General features: G+C 47.2%; 1 protein-coding gene across 1 annotated transcript in view; it reads right to left on the reverse strand.

Annotated features, from left to right (window-relative positions):
- The window catches only part of LOC126533726 (uncharacterized), a 342,383-nt gene that overhangs the window by 152,610 nt on the left and 168,123 nt on the right, over positions 1-21,650 (reverse strand). The window lies entirely within an intron of this gene.

Consider the following 21,650-nt stretch of genomic DNA (forward strand, 5'->3'; position numbering starts at 1 on the left):
ACAAGTCTTTCCTTTCACGATCCCCTCTCCATCTTGCTGGGTTCCACAGAACTAATCTGCCAACACTGCGAAGACTGTGAAAGCAGTTTCGAGTATTGAACTTCGCGATACGTTTGGTTAATCGAGCCTCGTGCAGCCTTCTACATTTGCATATTTCTGTGTCCCAGGCCGCCGCGGTGCCGTGGTGACGTGGTGACTTTGGTGCTGCGCTGCTCAGCGCTGGGGCGCGGCCGGGATCAAGTGCCTGGCCACGGCGGCCCCATTTCGATGAGAGCAAAACGCAAAAAAAAAAATAAAGAACACATCAGTGTATACCATAGATTGGGTGCACGTTAAAGAAGAGCAGGTAGTCAAAATTAATCTGGAGCGCCCCCCACCCCCGTTACCCACTACGGTCTGCCTCATCATCATATCCTTGTTTAACATCCGTGTGACCTAAGGGAATCCCACGTGATGCCGAAGGAATGTCGCCATCGTCCTGTCACCGTCGTCGTTATGACGTTCGACAACTTTGTTAAAGTATGCACTCTCCATCTTAAGCGTGCACGCCCGAACCAAAACGCCCCATCGAAACACTGCCACCAGAAATCGTCGAAATCAGGCACACAAACGGGTAACATCCACACACACACAAAAAAAAGAGTATTTTCTTTACTGTCTAGTAGTCATCGCAGTAGCCGCCCGCTTCTCTTTAACTTCATCATCGCCGTCAAAAGAATGACACGCGCTTTCTTCGTCGTCTCGGCAAGGCATTAGGTGATCAAGAGCCCAGGCACTCGCCCTTCCGAAGAGAAGCAGCGACGATGTTCATCTATTATAGCGGGCCCTCTTTCGTTCTCGAAGAACCGAGTTCGGCAGCCAAGTGCGGCGCACGCGCTAAGAAGATTAAAGTCTATTACCATACACGCAAGCCGGCTATCGCTCCTCTCTCTTTCACACAGAACCCAAAGAAAGCAAGAAAGAAAGAAAGAAAGAAAGGGAAACGAGAAGCACTCGCGATCCTGACAGGCGGAGAGAGAGACAGCCAGCTGAGCGACCGCTTCCCAACGGCTCCTTGCGGAGATAGGAACATACATATACGTGAAGAAGCGGGGAATACGACGGTAGCGCGGGCGCGTAATGGAGATTCGTGACGATCTAAAGCGCCATAACGATGCGACGTACATGGGAAGCGATTGCGCGCACGCTTTACTCCGCCTCATGAGCTCCATGCAGTGCAGGGAAGCCTACAGGGCTCGCGACGGCAAGTCATTGCAGAGAACCGCGGCTGCATTTCTTAGGGCGGAAGGAGGCACCGCCCATTGTGCTCTAGTAATCCTTCCGTGAAAGCTTTTTTTGTTTCCACTGCGTCACGCGGAGAGCGATTGGAAGCGCACAGTGGACGAGTCCTGTTCCGGTTGTCTATTTTTCAACTGTTGGCTTGTTAGTGCGTAACGTAGCGCCCTCTGTGACGTCTGCAACGATTGTATAACTGAAACCTAACGCACTCTTGTACTGCTGAAAAAAAAATGAAGACGTTTCGTCTTGTGTAAGTAAAGCTAGCAAATCATCGGACCTCAAGACTTGACTGTCGGCCGATTGTACGTGTGACATTGTTCCCGTTTCGATTGTACGGATTTGACATTGCTTCGATCTTCTTTTAAGGGTCATATATTAGGCCTAACGTGGCGCCCTCATTGTAAAGCTGCAAAACAACTTTTTCTTCGTTTCTTCGTCTTCCTTCTTTTTTTTGAAATCAAGCTAGTCTACTCAACAGTGTGACGCGACAAATAGATTTCGCCGTAGTGCACAGAACTTGTGAGATGGGCTCGCATGCGGGTACGATGCATTGTCACGCGAGGCCTTGGTCCCTACACCCGGGCAGTGCCGTTCTTACTAATGGGCGCGAGAAATACGGAGGCGGCGAGAAAAATAAATGGCCGAAATGAGAAAACATGGCAAAATATCGCGATCACCGATCGATATCAGAGTGGCGGGTAGAAATAAAACCTAAATAAGCGAAGCTGTGGCTACCGCCTCGTCCATAATTCAGTTATAAGTTGAGTCAGGCGCCGTAAAGCAGGTGGCACAGGAGGATATGACAAAACCGCGTTTCCGTTGCTCAAGATAGTTAACTGCAGGCTCAGGGACGAGGTCGAACGACTCCTCTATTTTGCCTCGATACATCTTTTTTTTACATTTTTTATCTCACAATATCACGTCCCCAGGAGGAATGATGATGATGATGATGATGCAACTTTTATTGAAATTGATAAAATGTCCGAAGATGGGTGGGACCCTTAATGTCCAAGGGCTCCACGCTGGCCGCTGCAGCCTTGGCCGTCTTGACAAACCAGGCGACGTAGGTGGCCTGCTTGCGAGCTGAGCAGCGCAGCATCCCAGTTCTCTGGTGAAGGGGAGGGAACGGGAGGGAATGAGGGGTGGATGGGATTTGTCCACGAGAGTGGTCATTTTTCTTCGAGCGCAAGATGAAGTTTTAAGCGGGCGAAACAAAATACAGGAGTGTGGCTTAAACGAACGTCTCGCACGCTAGGAAACAGACAGACAGACAGACAGACAGACAGACAGACAGACAGACAGACAGACAGACAGACAGACAGACAGACAGACAGACAGACAGACAGACAGACAGACAGACAGACAGACAGACGGACGGACGGACGGACGGACGGACGGACGGACGGACAGACAGACAGACGGACGGACGGACGGACGGACTGTTCTGTAAGTGTCCGCCTAGTGGTCCTGTCCATTTCAACTGCTGCCGAAGTGCTGATTGGCTAGGGGCACCTGTCTCCTTCTGACGCGTACCCCAGCCCAGCCAATCAGAACTCTAGCAGCAGACGAAGTGGACATGTCCACTAGTTGGACACTTGCAGAATGCCCCCCTCTCCCCCATGCTTCCACTTATCTTTTCGCCCACTTTGATTTCCCCTTTCCTTGTCACTTGAAAATTCCAATAAAAGAACACAGTTAACTAGCCCTAGCCTCTATTTGGTTTCATCGTTCACTGCCTTCATGATGTGATTGTAACAGACGTCGTTTGAGTTACGCAAAGTCTATGCGCACTACAATACCTACCACGCATAACGTAAAGTTGAAACTCTGTACTAAGAACAGTCAAACGCTAAACGTTAAAAGGCTACGACTGAAATGCCTTGGCATATCAAGTTCAGAGGTCTCCCGCAAACTGTGCCGTTGACGTACGCGCCCTTTCTGGTCGATCGCCGTTTCAGGAGCTCGTTGACGAACATGTGATAGCAAGGCCAAATAACTGCGCGCCTTCGTGAAGTCTATGCATTTATTGAGGCAGTTTGGAGCCTGCATACGAGTTGCATGCCTATGTAGTCGCCCTATGCGACGTGCTAGTATTTTTGGCGCCATATCGTATTGACTTGGCGAATGACAGCACATTTGCGGCTCGTTTTCTTTTTCCCCCGTTTTTTTTTTTTTTTTTTGTGCGACATTAGACATATGACAGACAAGAGGCTTCAGATAAGAAGACACGAACTATCGCAAACACCAAGTGTAAATTGCAAGTAACGTCTTTCTGTTTCTTGCTCTACCTTTGTTTTATTTATATTTCTTGCATCATTAGACGTATATGACAGATAAGAAGCTTTGGATAAGATGAAACGAACCATAGCGAACGCCAGGAATAACTTTCAGACGCAAGTAACAAAAGCAACATATCCAACGACAGTCGGTTGAAGACCACACTGACACTACTTTCTTCTCACACATTCCATTACATTCTCGGCTGCAACACGTAAGCTTTTTCGCCCTCAAGAAAACGATAATACGAATTAAAACAACGCAACACTGCGGCTCGTAGGAGCGCAAATTGGAAACCGGAGTTCCCAGCTCATCCCTTTGGTCTTTGCCGCGCGGGGGTTTTGATTTATTCATGTATTTATTCATTCATTTCGCGTGGGCCTCTATACCGAGCGCATGACTGCAATCTCAACTTTCGGCGGGCCAGCCTTCGTTTCCCAACCTTCCAGGAATAGACTGTTTTCCCCGAAACTTCCCGAAGGCTGCAGCAACTTCGGTGTCAGCTGACAAACAAAAACAACTGCTCAAGTGTCGGCAATACAGAATTCGTTAATACGTGGGAAAAAGAAAACACTCTGGGGTGTTACGTGCCAAAACCACAATAAGCTTACGAGGCATACGTCGTAGTGGAAAACTCCGCATTAATTTTCACCACCAGGGGTTTAATGTGCAGAAGCCTACTCCATTGTCTAGCTTTTATTTTTCCTTTGCTGTTATTGCTATCCATCGACTTTTGAAATTCACTCCCTGTTGCTCCGAACATGACCTGCAGTATATATATTTGTCTTATTTTGTAAAATACTGCGTTCCACACAGGATAGGAAGTGCACGAAATTCCTTTAAAATGAAACAGTTAGAAAATCATACGGTGGTACTTGACGGAGGTTATACGTTCGAGGTAATCAAGGTTTGCTAAAATGTCGCAATGAATGAATGAATGAATGAATGAATGAATGAATGAATGAATGAATGAATGAATGAATGAATGAATGAATGGTGGACGAGCGAGAACGCGCCAGCCACGTCAATCCCTAGACCTCACACTGGACACAATGCTAGGAAACTTCAGACTAATTTTAGTCCATGACAACATCAAAGCACAGCGGTAAATACAGCGCCGCCCATTTCTGAATTTGTAATGACGTGCCAACCGCTGACGGTCATTCGTTAGTCGTTCGAAAGGCGTTAACAATTACTGTTTTATTATCGTACCATTTTACCTTTGTGCTTCTGATTACTATCTCGAAATTATGTGATACTAGACAAGACCCTTTAAGGAATACAGTTATGATCTCTCTCTCTCTCTCTCTCTCTCTCTTTCTGTGCGTGCGTGCGTGTTTTATAAAAGGGCCCTCTTAAGTCTCTCTCTTTTCTCATCAAGCGCTGGGCGCCATGCTGCCCTCGTTTTTCCATTAAACCAGCTGCGTCCCGCCACCCGCGGAGCTACAGTGGAGCAAAAGAAACGCAAGGGTTTCTTCATTACAGCCGCATTTGCATACGAAACATTGGGGGGAAACCAAACGCAGCTTCCTCTCTGAAGCACGAGCACCGCGGCTTCCTCAACCGACGTCTTCCTTTCGTCCTATAACTAAGGAACCCACCAAGAATAATGGCAAGCCGCGGATCATGTTGCGCGGACTAGTAGAAGTATTTCACTTTCTTTATATGAATTTTTTTTTCTTTCGCTCGTTTGGTTGGTTTATTTTCTTTTTCTTTTCTCGCTTATCCGCTTGATCTATATTGCAGCTTACTGCACTTATGAGTAATCGTATTTTCTCAAAGGCAGTACAGCGTGATGGCCTTCTTGTTTATTAGCTGCGAAATAAACATAAAAAGGGCCGGTTATATACCGAAATCACGGCCGAGAATGACAACAGACAAGAAAAAAAGAAAAGGAAATTGCAATACGCTTGCGTACGAAAATATGCAGGAACACAAGGATGAACAGGTCATGGCAACGCGGAGTCGACCCACTGAAGAACAAGTGCTTGCGTACCTGTCTCGACATCGACATCACGCACTGTACGGTTTCATTGTGCTGTGCCTAAAGAAAACACTCTAGAATGCTCAACGTTCAGCGACAACGAAAGGTAGAGGAACAAAGTGCAGGCCCAACTGCAAAATAAATGTGCGGCTTTTCTTCCTTTCTTTCTTTCTTTCTTTCTTTCTTTCTTTCTTTATTATTTGATTGGCTGGTTTCTTTTGCTACTCATTCCTTTCCGTCTCTTTCCTGTCTTCATTCGCACCTCCTTGCCCTTCCCTGCAGCGTACCTACGAAGTGTCGGCGCTCCTACAACGGCCTTACCAGAAACCAGTCGACGCGATGGGCAGTGTGAAAGCCGGAACAGCGCGTCACCGCGATTACATCGCGACGGGGGCTGGTAAGCAACGGGGTACATGCGGGCACGCTAACTAACCATCACGCTAGTTGGGGGGTTGCGCAGCGCGCCACAGGGCGCCGGTGCGAAGGTCGCGCGGCGTATACACGGTCCTTATACGCCAATCAACGGTTGTCTACGCGGAACTGCTTCTACTCGACGGCGGTACAGGCGACGACGCCTGAAAACGCCGGACGGATGTGCGAAGACGACGAAAAGCCTTCCGGAAGGAAACTGCCCTGAAGGAATTTAAAGAAATATACATTGCAAAACCACCGCGGGGGAATGCCTGAAGTGTTGTTTCCCACGACATCGATAAGCAGTGTAAGCATGCGATATCTGGCCCGACGGTAGTGACGACGGCTAAGACAGCACCGGCACGACGACTGCGCGATTAAGGCACGATCATCGAAACGACGAGATCGGCGCGATGACGGCACGACGGTAGCGAAGATAACGCCCGAGGTACGACGACAGCACGATGGCAGCAATAACGCCGTCGTCATTACAAACGCACAACGGGAACGGCACGATGGCGGCATGACGGCTCGAATGTTGTGCACTAAAAGTCGAATTCCTCATGGGATCACTTCCTCGGCCCTTTCGCTCCTTCTTTTTTTTTTTTCCTGAGCGTGTGCTAAAAACAGAGATTTTGCGCTGCGCGATACGTTATACGGTATTGCGATGCGTTAGTCCCAACTGCACATGCGCGTATATTATAGCGCTGACTACTGCGGCAGGTTACAGTGATTTCGTAACAGCATGGCAGCGCCAACAACAGACCATGCCACTCACTTCGATCCGCACGCGCCCTTGTTACTCCCTTTACATCTTAACGAGAAATAAATGGTAAAATCAGCCCTATAGCTTAGTCTCATGACAAATCCTAAGCGCTGGTTCAGTCGTTTTTATTATTTCATTGCGATAGCAATTATATGGACACTCGAACCGAATTTTCGCCGTCGTTGTCGCCGCGGGGCTCCGTATTTTGTTTTAAGCATATGTATGTTGTATGCTCATCCATACGTTATAAGCGGGTTATATTGCTACACTATTCGATGGCTTTCATTACAAATAAGAGTTCCCCAATCTCGACTGTCAATATTGACAGGGGCCGCGGCTCGTTTCTCTGATCTCCGCTTCTCATCATTATTCCAAGTGTTCTTCGACACGCAGCTTTATGCCCCAGTTCTTTCCCCGGGCTACAACAAGGCTATTCCCTAGCGCCGCAACAGCGACACAGCCGGACCGAATGTTTACGCAGCTCCAGCAGGAAAGCATATACGACAGCGCGCGGTCATTCTCAGAGCAGAGACAAAACCCGTATGGCATAATCACCGGCCACAGTGACGGTCAATATATCGAGCTGACCCCGCAGTGGTCCGCTGTCTCGCCTCGGCCTTGGCACGGACTCGGATCTTTTCTTTCGCCGAGAACCGGAGGCGTCTGGAAAAGGCGATTCCGCGAACACTAATCGATGCCGAGCGAAGACTCGCAAAAGACGACAGACACATACATAAAAGGAAAACGTCAAAAAAAGAAAGGCAACAAAGAAACCAGAACTAAGGCGAACGCGATGGATACAGAGCGCGTTATAAGACAGCGTGGGAAAAGGGCACCGGGTCGAGATGAACGGGACTACAGCGCGGCGAGTCCGGCGTTTGCCTTGGGGAAATTAGGAAGACTCTTAGCTTGTCCGGTATTCCGGCAAACGCAGGTGGACTGTGCGCTTTGCTGGATGGGCGGGACGCGTAAACGTGAGCGGCTCGACAAGTGGTGTCGCCTTGGAGGCGCAGAACTGAACCTGACAAACACAGAGCTAATACTGCATCAACTACGTGGATTCTATACTTCGCAGCTGGCGCACATTTTTAGCAGCGGCGAACCGCGACACGATTACGCCACTGCGAAAATTAAGAGCAGCAGCGAAAAATAATGTACTTGGTTACTGCAACACTAGCTCCGGGTTTGTCTCGTTGAACTCTGAGCCACCAGGTGGCGGCACCGCTCCGGCCGCTCGCGTTTACGCCTCCCGCCCATCCGGCAAAGCGCCCAGTCCGCCTGCGCTTGCCGGAATACCGGACAAGCTAAACCTACCTAATAGCAATTTGGTACGCTGTGTCCTCTAGCGTATTTGTAGTTATGTGTAATTAGTAATCGTAATTGCACAACGGGTACCTTCCGACTGTACGTAAACCCTTTACGGAATGCCGACCGGGTCACCAGAGACGCATGTGTTTTTCTCTTCTTTTTCCCCTTTCTGCGAAAATCATGACACAACACAAAACTGTTTCTCGGGCGTTGCAATTGAAGAAGTATAGCCACAAGATGGCACTACCAGCGCTATTGTTGCCTTCGACGCCACCGGTGTTCGGGTATTCCGTTGGTAACTGGCTAGAATTCTGCAATAAGACAGTATGGCACAGTATTGCACAGTATGGCACAGTATGGCTCATGAAAACGTTTAAGCACCACATGAACACGACGGGAAAGAGAACGCTGGCTAGCAGTTACTCTTCAGAGAATGACACATCACCTACCCGCCCAAGAGAAGGAGAAGAGGAAGCCACAACCAAACACGCCGCACCTAACACGGACAGATTATGATGATTACAGTAGAGAGTCGAGACCCGCAGTCAAGAATTCTGGTACAGCTTTGCATGGCCTCGTATATCAACACGAAGCTCGACTTTGTGTAAATAAGAAGTCAGTGAGCTATATAAGTTAAAGAAAGACCCGAGCTGTTAGAACTCACTCCAGCAGCCCAGAGCGCAGACTGGCCGAGCAGTGAGCGACTCCTCAAGAATCAGTAAAAAAAAAAATAAAAAACAAGTCGGAACGAATTATCAATATATGTCCTAAAACCACAAACACAGTGACAGAGAGGAACGGGCTGGCACCTGAAAGCCGGGAAGGGGCATAACGACTTCACAGCACAACTTCAGGAAAAGGGGACTGAAACACAGAAATGAAAGAAAGGAAGAAGAGAATGATAGGCGGAAGGTGGCAAACATACAAGACAATTAAAATAAAATACGGTCATTTGAACAAAACAAAGAAAAGCCGCAGGTCGCTCTAAGAACGAAGTAAGAAGGAGCCTTCCCGACTCGCTCGCCAAAAGCACTTTCTTTGAAGAACGAACTTCTATATTATTTCGGTTCAAGGAGACCCTTGCGCCGCGGCGAAATCGTCCTCAAGCAACAGCTGCGATAAACCATTTGCGCCCCTGCACTTTCTGCAAACCTATCGGCGCTCCGCCCGCAAAAGAGGGCGCTGCGACGCGCCACCACTTCTAAACACCGCTCTCAACCCTCTCTTTCTCGCATCCAAGAACAACAACAACAGCGGTGTCCCCATTCCGGCACTTACGCTGAGAAGACCACTACAAAACGGAATGCCGAAACGAGGGCGCCGTTAAACGCGACTCGCGTATGCAAAGCACGACAGGCGAGGCACAGCGAGAAAAACAGGACAGACAGAACAGTGATGGGACTGACGCGCCCGTTGTGAGGAGAGAAAGAGAGAGAGAGAGCGCAAGCACGCGCATACGGAGACGGTCGCGTTTTACGCGCGCGCGACGGAGCCGAAATTGCCCGGCCCGCCTGGAACGACTGCGGTTTTTGCGAGAAAACCTGGAAGGGTGTTCGGATGCGGTGCGCATTGCACAATTGGAGGGGACGTGTGCTGATCTAACAGACGACAGGAGCGGTTTTGTAACGACCCGTTTTATATTCAGATGAGATCTTTTTCTTGTTTTATTCGTGCGTCGCTCCGGATGGACGCTCACAGCGATAGCTTGTAGCACCGTCACTATTCCTCGGATTGGTCCTACACTGGCGACGAATGAGAAGCATATAGAAAAATAAAAAGGGGGAAATTAATCGTATCGAAATACGGGACCGGTTGTCCAGTTGCGCATATATATATATATATATATATATATATACATAGAAGTACAAGACGAACGCTGACTAACGCACCAGATTCTTATTAGGCTATTACTACGGTGGATGTCAGTGCGTTACAAAGAAGAAAAAGAACATGCCATTTGATAACGGGGCGCATACGATAAATGTCAAATTAAAACTGATTAACTGACTGATTAATTTCCTAATTCGTTAATTGGTTCCGCAGCTAAGCTTCAGTTTCCGGGTTCGCTCACTAACCGTCGCGGCCGCAATCAAATGCGTGCGGACTGTAAGAACAAATAAATGCTCATGTACTCACATGTAGGGACAAATTCAACATCTAACGGGCCAAAAAAATTGCTTTGGAATAATGAACTCAGTCAGTCAATGAGACAATGAATCAGTCAACCAACCAACCGGTTAATCGATCAATCATCGCTAAGAAAATTTCGCATGCGGACACAGCTTCAGTAAATGAAGCTCCGGCCACACTGCTCAACTGTCGATGAACGAAAAAAAAAAAAGCGCTCGCATAATAAAGGTGGGGGCCATCGCGCGTCGTCGATGACGTAAATAAACAGCGAAAATCGATCGCAGACTATATTGTCTAGTCAGGGACAGTGCATGCAAATGTTCAGCCGCGGTTCGCGAAGCTTTCGCGCCTCTTCGAACTGGGACTGCGCAAACACACAGTGTACGGCATACAATGCGAATATATGTATATATATATATATATATATATTTGGAAGGTGCGGCAGCGACGCCAATACTGTGGAGCAAATCGACCAGACAGGGCGTAGTTGCCCCAGGCTGGCATGCATACGGTGGCATAGGCAAAACGCACACATATAATGTATTCTGAAAGTGAACAAGCGCGAGACACAAGAGTTTTCAGCAAATATTTCCTATGGGGATGCATGGGGCCACAGTGCCTGCGGAAAATCCATGTACGCGGAGGAAAAAGGACCACCTGTTCACGTCTGATGCGGTACGAATTACTACTGTTTGCATAAACAGAAAGATTAAGAAGCAACATTGTGTGGTGGGTTGCAAGGGCTTGCGCTGCGTCCTCGATTTTTTTTTTAACCTAATTTCGCGGTGTTCGAGGCACAGACCTCACGTTTTTATTTTTAGTCTGTGACCACACCCTATGTCAAGTCAACTGTCAATTTTATCGAAAGCTGGCGGAAACATTATAGGTAACCCACGTCCATAACCTTTCGGAGGCACCTGACTTCACATTCTGTATGAATATGTTAAGTAACCTTTCCCGAAATTGCATTGAAAAGCATTGAACTCGATAAGCAAAGCAATGTAAGAGGGGTCTCAAGAGGATACGGCAGTTCAACCAGCACGGAATTGACGAGGATTTATTTATTTATTTATTTCAAAATACTGCAGGCCAATGTGATGGCCCAAGCAGGTGTGGGTTACATCCAACATGAATGTGCAAAGCAACAGACAACAAAAAAGCAAGCAAGAAAGAAGAAAAGCAAAAAGAAAAAAAAATAATAAAGCCTAAGAGAGAAGGTAACACTCCAACTCAGCGAGAAAACTATTGGAACCAACAATATCAGACGGCAAAGAATTCCATTCTTCCACAGTTCTTGGAAAATAACTGAATTTGAAAGCTTTTGATCGGGCAAAGATTGGGGTTAGTGCAAATTCATGGCCATGGCGTGTGCGTCGTGTTGTTAAGGGTTTTATACTGTCAGGTAGATCTATTTTTATGTTACCAAACATACAATTATAAAGAAATGAAAGGCGACTAAATTTTCTGCGAGCTTCTAGCGTAGAAATACAGTTTAATTGCATTAGGTTGGATGGGGAATCAAGTCTACGATATTTGCCAAATATAAACCTAACAGCCTTTCTGTTAATACGTTCAAGTTGCATGATATCTTTCTTTAAATATGGATCCCAAATGATAGAAGCATACTCAAGCTTAGAACGAACACACGTATTATAAGCTAAAAGCTTTGTTTGCGAGGGTGCGAATTTCAGTTTTCTTTTAAGGAACCATAACTTACGTAGTGCAGATGTGCAGATATCAGAAATGTGGGTTGACCAAGTTAAGTTGCTTGTGAGGGTGACACCTAAGTACTTATATTTGCCTACAATTGAGATACTATTGTTCCTAAGGGTATAACAGAACTGGCTCGGATTTAGTTTCCTGGTGATACGAAGTAGTACTGTTAATGATGATGATAATGATGACGACGGTGATTATGACAACCCGCACACGCACACACACACGTGTGTGTGTTACGATAAATCAACATGCTTAATTGAATCATTAACATCAATACACTAATCAACTTTATTATTTCATTACTTTAAGGCACATATTTCTATCGACAAATCGTAGCTAGTGAGTATGCTAGGTATATGCACTCGAAACGAATGATATATATAGATATATATATATATATATATAGCGAGTACCCGCTAAAGGGGGACAGGCGAGAAATCGGGCGGCAGGAGGTTGGTGTGCAGTATCTCGTGCGTTCAGAGATGTACATATGCTTGCTTAGAAATGTAGAGATGAAGTGTTATTAAAAGTAATCCCCATAAAACCATATTATGCGGAGCACGAGGATTATAGAAAAATACATGTACTATACTTACCATCCCCACCATAGCTGAAAGGCTGGATGCGTGGATGGATGGATGGATGGATGGATGGATGGATGGATGGATGGATGGATGGATGGATGGATGCTATAAGCGCCGATACCCTTTGGAAAGGGGCGGTGGGTTACCCCACCAAGCTCTTGTCATTACATTGCCTAATGCCCTACATATAGTAATATATGTTAGAAAGAAAAAAAAAAGAAAGGGAGGGAAAAAACTCCACCATGCATTGTCATAACGAAACTTTCTGAGCCCCTACTGTGAACTTTGTTTTTGCACGCCTCCTGTAGTTTGTCGTTTCCCTACTTCGACCAATCTTCATATGGCCGCTTACGAATCTCTACTGCGGACAAGATCGCGGCGCCATAGCTCCCTCTATTGAGTTTAGTAGGAAACTCAATGGCGAGGAAAGAGGAAGACTGTATGGGCACACCTATACACATAGTGCTAGCTTGCCATCTGGGCCAAAGTGGAAGTTACCCTCGGTAAACATATAGCGAGCGGCCCATCTAGTGGCGTACCAAGCACGCTAACACGCGGACGGGACATGCGGTTCGTTAAAAGATAGAAAAAAGATGCCGCCGATCCGACGCCTATAGGAAACGGTAAAAAAAGCGAGAGAGAGAGAGAGAGGACAGGAGTAGCAGACAGGGCCCATACACAAGATCATTACGTATAATCGTTCTGAGGAGACGACACTCCTCGTGCGACTACGGCCTGCGGTCCCGGCCGGTGGCCCGACCTCGGCCCAGTTCCCTAAATGACCACGCCGGGGAAACTACACGCGCGCCCTCGAGCGGCAGCGAGCGGTTGGTCCGTGCGCTTATCTATCCATTTTCTCTCTCTCCTTTCTTTTTCGGTCGCTTTCGCTTTAATTGAAGCAGGGCAGTCACAGCAGACTGCCCGTCGCAGTACAAACGCTCAAGGACACGGCAGCCATCACGCTATCCGACCACGCGCCGTGGCGTACGCCGTGTAAGGTATCGAGCGCGCCGCGGCCAGACTTTGAAAGCGTACGTGCGCGATTGTGATCGTGACGTCATGCGTGTGAAGGCAAGGGGGCGCAAGGAGCAACAGGAGCAGGCTGAGACGAAGTAGTATGGACAGTTTGTTTAACGTGACGTTCACGGACGCGGATCCTCACCGGGCCAAAGCACCCGAACGTGAAGGGGGCCACGATAACGTCAACGCATCGTATTATCGCGCGTAAATTTATTAAAATTAAAGCTTGAGGCTTTACGTGCAAGAACCAGGATATCATTATGCACGCCACAGTGCGTAGGGGACACTCCGTATTAATTTTGCCCACAGGCCCGGTGTTCGTTAACGTGCGCCCAATGCATGGTGCGCGAGCGCGCGTGTGTGTGTGGGGGGGGGGGGGGTGTTTGTGTGTGCGTTTGTGTGCTAGGCTGCGGGTGGGTGTTCTTGTGGGTGTGGGTGTGTGTTTTTTGTGGGTCTGTTTGTGTGTGTGGCTGTGTTTCTGTGTGTGGGTGCGTTTCTGTGTGCGTTTGTGTGCGGGTATGTATGTGCGTGCGTCTGCCCGCATGTTTGTGTGTGTGTGTGTGTTCTGACACGCATTGGAATGCGGCCGCCGCGGCAGGGATCGAACCAGCGACCTCGAGCTTACAGCGCTGCAACGTCATATAGCCGCTAAGTCACCACGACAGGTATAATTGAACGCGTCTCTTCCGCCCTGCGATCAGGCGTTCTCGGTCTACAGCACCAACAAAAAATTAGCAGGGCGAAATCTGCGAGAACGATTCATAGATGCACACGGCGGCGGGGGGTGGGGGGGGGGGGGGGAACGACGACGACGACGACTCGATTTTATGTTAGTTGCAACTACACGAAGAACGCAGACCACGAAGCCAGAATCAGTTTATTCATATCAGTAATGAGGTCGGAATTACAAGATATGTATATAAAGAACGAGTACTCCAAGTCAGAAACTGAATTGGGACCTCGTAGGCGTGACGCCAGAGATTAGGTAAACATAACAGCAATGACAACATACGAAACCGCAGGTACCCTGAAAAAGAAATGTCATGACCGTACAAATGGTCAAAATACAATGTGGATCTGTGAATAAACGCCTTGCCACTCGTGCAAGCAAGGCTATACGTCAAATCACGTATATATACGCATACGCATGCAACTTCGTGTTCTTAGTATGTGACGCACAATAATTTGGTCCAAAAAAGAAAAGGAAAGAAAAAAAACGCGTCACTTCGCTTGTTGGATAGGGCCTGGGGGGGGGGGGGGGGGTTAATAGGTGCAAATCTCTAAGGCCATACATCCAATAAATACGGCACATATTGCGACACAAAAGGATGAAACATAAGTTCACGTCGAAATGCGCGACAACTTGTCTATATCTGTAATGTGCGACACACATTTTTTTTTTTTTAAGCAGCAAATGCAAGCAGTGTCAGGAGCCTTCGTGCAGCGTTGGCTGATATGTATTTGTATTGTATTGTAATGTATTGGTTTGTGCTGTCTGTCCTGAATCAGTACCTGTGCCTGCCGCTGCTGCCCTCAGACAGGGTTTTAAGGCCCGTCAAGTTGCTGTGTGCAACTATTTCCTTAAACCCCCCATAAATTGTACGTTTATGTAAATAAAGGCAATTCATTATAGGCGACGGAGCATACAGTCGAACGCCCGCATAACAAAGTGCTTGGGGGCCCCAAAATCATTCGTTATAGAGGTAAGTTCGTTGTAAGGGCAGCGGACCGCGGCACTCAGAAAAAAGAACCGGGACAGAATTAATTAATTCGTTATTACAGGTCGTTCAGTTCCAGGCGCATTCGTTGTAGAGGTGTTCGGCTGTATTGTTAGACCGCCCTGCGACGCGTTGCCCCGTAGACAAGAGAGGTTAACTTCATTCGACCTCGCCTCCCCCCTCCAACTTTCGGCAGGCTCCCAAGAAGGGCTTTGCCATTGCGGCCACAATGGCAACGCCGGTAGAGATCTCTCCGGGGACAGAGAGAGCCTGCGGCTCCTTTTATTCGGCGAGTAATGAAATACGGCACGCGATGGGTCAAGATCGCCCGCTAATTCAGCGATGCGGACAGGCTCACGCTCGACCCCTAGTGGGCAAAGGAAAAGGTCAAGGGCCCTCATGATCATGCGCTTAGAGGTCGAGACGCATGCCATGCGTGTAGACGATTCTCCGTGGACGAGACCCTGAATTAGCCGTCTCCGCAGTGCTGTTGTGCGCGTGACGAAATGGGCATTCCTAGTGTGCCCATTAGCATTAGGACTGCCGTCACTTCTTTCATTCTTTGGCTCTTGCTTTCATTCCTTCGTTCATTCACTCGCGCGTAATGTGCATTTCGGTGCCCGTTCGCACAAAGACTTCGGCTCTTCCTTTCTTTTCCTTTCTGCGCTTGATTCGCTGCATTTTACTGGTTTATTTTCATTGCACCTATTGTCACCTGTTCATCCTTTCATTCATTCATTCATTCATTCATTCATTCACCCTTTGTCTGTTCAACAGTGTCACCATCTTTCAAACTCGCACGCCAATTCAGAAAGCAAGAAATGGAGGAAGTAAGAAAGACGGAAAGAAAGAAAAGAAAGAAGGAAAGAAGAAAAGAAGAGCTGAAGCCTGCATCAAGACTTCAGCTCTTCTTTCTTTCCTTTCTTCGCTTGATTCCTTCCATTTTACTGGTTTGTTCTCGTTACACGTGTAGGGATGAAGAGTGGCACTGGAAAGTGCAGTCTCCCTCGCGCGTTTCGGAGCCTGAAGGTGATCGGCACACCAGAAAACGCTGTCGCCATCGCGCGTCGACACGCGGCCAGTTCGCCGATCCAGCCGAGCGATCGTTGCTGCCTCTGCGTTTCTGGCTGATGCTTGACGAGCCCAATAAACCTCGTCACGTTATGTCACTCTTTCTTTAACGGAACCATTATTCCTTTCTGTTTTGTTATCTCGTTCAGTTTGTCGTTCTCTCATTGATTCTTTCGTTTCTTCATATGCAGTTTGTTCCTTCTTTTATACATTCTCTCTCGTGCCTTTTCTATTAATATTTTCATTGATTATACCGCTTATTTGAACGTATTCGTTCGTTCCTTCTCTCATGCATTCACTCTCGCGTTTTTCCTATTGATTTGTTCATTAATTCTTTCTTTGCTTCATCCATTCTTTCTTTCTTTCAGTCATTCATCCTTGACCTCGTTCATTTTAAACTCATTCGCACACACCTTCACTACTTAATTAGTTCATTCATACACTGTTTCGTTCGTACCCATATCTTCAATTTTACTTCTCCATCCGTTCGTTCATTCATTCGTTCTCCGATTCCTTCTTTGATTCATTCTTTTTCACTCATCTGTTCATCCTTTCCCTCATTCCTCCATTCATTCATTCGCCCTTTGTCCATTCAGCAGTGTCACCATGTCTCAAACTCTCACGCCAATTAAGAAAGAAAGAAAGAAAGAAAGAAAGACAGACAGAAAGAAAGAAAAAAAGTAAGAAAGGCCACTTGGTGTGAAAAACCACTCAGCAAATAGGAAAGTCCCAACGGACCCGCCCACATCATGGTTACGAAACTACCAAGAGGCTCTTTCGCTGTCGCCCTCTGACGGAAGGACGGAGAAACAGGTCTGTGGATGCAATTAGGAGTCAGGAACCCCAATTAACCCTTCCATGATGCGAAAGACAGATCGCTCCAAACAGAACCAAGAGCAGTGTTATATAGTGTATTCTTTCCCTCAGCTTTAGTTGCTTGTTCCCGGGATATCCTTGCTGCTAAGCGGAAACGATACAAGCACGGCACAAGCGAAAGCGTTAGCGAGACAGGACAGCGTTCCCTTTACCCTTCCGGCACCCGACAACACAGGACTTCGTTTACAAATCGGAGCGGATGACACACAACAGATAAGAAGAAGCAGGCATGAGTCCATGGTAACTATGCTGTAACGCAACAGCTAGCAAAACTGTCACGCTAGCTAATGATGCTAAAAGGGAGCGGGTAATGAAATATGCACGCACGGTGCATTGAAGGTCTCGCTGCTGAAGCTGCTTCTTCGCCAATAAGGGTGCCGTCGGAACTGCTGAAAATGAACGGTGGATTCCTTGTGCGCTTGAACGATAATAAGCTATCCGAAGAAATCACACGTGCGTCGTCTTTCCTTTTCTTTCTTTCCTGTTCGAGTGCTTTTCTATGTCAAAGATCATTATTATCAGAACAGCGTTACACGTCTTGCCTGTATACAGCTGAATGCCAGGGCACATTACATAATCTCTGGGGAATTTGGCGCGGGAATTCAGGGCTCTATTTCGTATTAGCGTCTCTTACGCCTTAGCAAGACTCCACTCGCGGTAATGCTGACAGCACGGGCAAACTAGAAGCGTAACTTATGAATCCCAGCTTTGCGTTTAATCCCTTTTAAATCCTTTTTTTTTAATCTTTTCGAAGGAATAGACAGCTATCAATTAGGTTCCAAGCGATAGAGACGCGTGTGACTGCCACAGCTGCTACGTGTGATAGCCTGGCCTCACATCTGCCTCCTTACCGGCGCGCACACCAGACCTCTCTTCTACGAAATTTTCGACACTACGGAGAAAATCCATATACAAAGTTTTGTTGCGACATTTGCGGACACTGTAGGAAGCTACCAAGAAATAAATTTTTGGCGAGGCGCAGCATCTGTTGATAGAAACTCCGATGTCTGTAGCTCCAGCCTGTTTTACAATCCATCATTTCATCTCTGAACTACATGAAGCCCAATGTCAATCTGGACCTATCTAAATTATTCTTCATCCGGGAATCTAAAGGGTTATCTACACGTAGTCTACTGCTCGCGCTGGTCAACCGAATCGGAGCGACAAAACTAGACTCGATAAGGAACTTGACCAACAGACAACCTACAGCTCCCAATTCGTAATCATAATTAAGGGCGAGTCCACAAGGCAAAGCAGCAGTCGATTTAAAGCGTAACGACAATGTCGATCTCTCTAAATTACCTTCTTATCGGGAAATCTATACACGATGTGTGCGGAGCTCTTCGCAGCTTGGCCTGATCGATCTTCAACAAGCGCCTCCTCGCTAGACGATCGCACGCAGGCGATGACAAAGAAAAAAAAAAGAAAGAAAGAAAAGAGAAAAGATGTGACGAAATTCGCGCGCGCGACACAACTCGGAGCGAGCGCGTCCCTCACGCTCTTCTCATCCGAATGCAAAGAAAGAGAGCTCTCGACGCGTCGACAAAAGAAAAAAAAAAGAAGAGGGAGAGAGCACTGCGGAAATTCTGCTGGACCGAATCCAGCTCCGAAGCACGCAAACACTTTCCCTTCTCTTTTATCTTTGCAAGCTCTCCGTTACGCCACGGGGTCGCGCGACGCGTTCGCTTGGCCGTCCTCTTCGACCGGATACTTTTCCGCTCGTTGGCATTCGCACCCGGAGCGCAGTGCGTGCTGTTTTTTTTTCTTTCTTTTTCTTTCCGGCATCACGTTCTCTCGAAGCGCGTAGATGCATGCTTGCATCTACGAGGCTCGTTTCCGGGTTGAGCGACGTAAGTAACTAGATGGTACACAGCGCTTACGCATGCATGTGTGAGTGAGTGAGTGAGTGAGTGAGTGAGTGAGTGAGTGAGTGAGTGAGTGAGTGAGTGAGTGAGTGAGTGAGTGAGTGATGGAGGGAGGGAGGGAGGCAGAGACAGTGAGTGGGTGAGTAAGAGAGTGATGTGAGTGAGTGAGAGTGAGTGATTTAGTGAGTGAGAGTAAGGGAGTGAGAGTGAATGAGAGAGTAAGGGAGTGATAGTGAGCGAGTAGGTAAGGAAGTGAGAGAGATTTAGTGAGTGAGAGTGAGTGGGTGAGCAATGAAGTGAAAGTGGGTGAGTAAGTGAGCGATTGAATAAGTTATAGCAAGGAAGTGAGAGTGAATGAGAAAAAGTAGGGGAGTGGGAGTGAGTGGGTGCGTAAGGGAGTGAAAGTGAGTGAGAGTGAGTGAGTCACAGTGAGTGGGCGGGTGAGTGAGAGTGAATGACGTAAGTGAGTGGTACCCACTCACAGCCCATAACGTTTTGCACCTTTATACTGTTTATGCAGACAACTTGCCCAATATTGATTTACAATAAAAGAACCGCAGACAGCCCTCTTTAAAGACGTCCTACAGAGCTCTTTGAATCCCTATGTAATTTTGTGTACATTTATACCTGAGCTAGTTGATTAGAAGCGCTGAGTCAAAAGTCGACTAACTAGAAACGATTCATAAGCCATGCAAAGTCTACATGTGTAGAAATGTAATCCCGCCGTCATAGTTTGCCCGGAGGCACCTTAAGCGCCTTTGAGATTCTACTGCAGGGAGTGCTAATGATTTCTGGACGTGTAGCTTGGAACTTGCTAGCACAATGCGTGTTTTTTGTGAGGAACCTAATGTTCTCTCCTTACAAGCAGTGTTTATCCAAATAAAACCGCTAGAAATGCGTGTTCTGTGTTTACATTAAATCTGACGGCGGCTGTGCATATAGTGTATTCTGGCATACTTCATTTGCTTAATATAGACTGAGAATAAAGACGACCCTTATACGCTTACGCATGCTTATGTACTGTTCTATTCTACGTATGAGCTAGCTGATTTTAAGCGCATAGTCGAAAGCCTACAGAACATATATAGGGGGTTCACAGGCCACACAAAATCTGGGCGTGCAAAGCTGTACATATAGTGTGTTTTATTATACTTTACTCTAGTTCATACGGACCTCCCAATAAAGACGTCTTATACACGTCTACGCCTTCCTATGCAATTTTGCAAGAGCAAGAGCACAAACAAATGCTCACAGACTCGATCTAGAAAGTCCACGTATGCAAAGAAAGTCTACATATCTCGTCTATTGTATATTAGCATACCGAAATGTGATTTCCAAGATTCCGTACCCGACAAGCTCGTCTAACTCCGGTCTACAGAACAAAAGCAACGCCTTCAGATCTCTCCGTTCAAAACAAAGACAACTATATGCGTACGCAACAGTGACACGCCACACGCTCCAAATCATACAGTTGTCTGCAAAAGCGCCGTAAATTAAGAGCGATGGTGGCGAGTGAATCACGGGATACGCCACTTGATCCACGATAATGAAATTCTTCATGCTGTTCTCATCTCAGCGAAGAAGGCTCAGCTATACGGGGTAGGTTAAAACATGCCAGACTGCACTGTAACGACATTTATTCATAATCTTTCGTTGTATCACACAAGCGCCCCAAACTTACAGACCCATTGACACAAATGCACGCTTGTGTTAGAGCAACTCGGGCCATCCTAAAGAGAAACGAGGCGCACTTGATTCGAATTGTAGCAATTTTCGCTCCTTCCGCAATATATCGTTCCCGTTATAGTCATTAATGATTCGGCACGCAGACACTATTGGGAGGAGACTTCTTTATCGCGGCATAAACAAACAAACAAAAACTTACACTCATTTATTAACGGTCTGTCCAGACTTTACGCAGTTGAAAAAAAAAGAAGAAGAAAAAAACAATCTTTCGAAGCAGGCGGTCGAAATAACTTAAGTTGCTATCACGCCCACCAGCAACACACCGAACAACGATGATGTTCGCGCAGTTGTTAAGAGCGGAAAGCGAAACTCACACATTCAGTAATTTATTCGAAACCTTTACCGGACGAGTGGACATAGGTTCGGTTAGGTAGTTCATATAAGAGGAGAGAGGCCGAGCACCAAACTGAACGCGGAACACTGCGATATATGCAAATTTCGGCCAGGCAATCATTACAGTCGTAGAAAGGGCCTCGACGAGCTGACGTTAAGCTGTGATTAAAGCTAGAATCGTCCCAACAATATGAGTTCATCAAAGTCAGCGGCGTCCCACACGTACATTGGGCTCGCAAAGCAATCATTATACGCTATAATCGCAAAAAGAACAGTTTGCCCCGCTGACGTAAGATGTGGTTGGAGTCGAGAGCAACAAAATTGCCGTGCGGCCATCACGGCCAGCTGCTCGCAGCACGGACAAGTGCCAGGCAATCGATAATAGTAAACACGGCAAAGAGCGTAAATCACATCCGACGTTGCGCGAAAGCGCTTTTATCGTCGGGAACACCACTTGGGAAGCACACCTTAGTGCAATGCGCGAAGAACGTCGGGAGAAGCAGAAACGGTGCATTCGCCATTCCGCTAATTGAAAAAATGCGCAGGCTCAAGCCAGACGCACAG

Source organism: Dermacentor andersoni, chromosome 7 (assembly GCF_023375885.2).
Source record: "Dermacentor andersoni chromosome 7, qqDerAnde1_hic_scaffold, whole genome shotgun sequence".
In the NCBI taxonomy this organism is placed as follows: Eukaryota; Metazoa; Arthropoda; class Arachnida; order Ixodida; family Ixodidae; genus Dermacentor; species Dermacentor andersoni.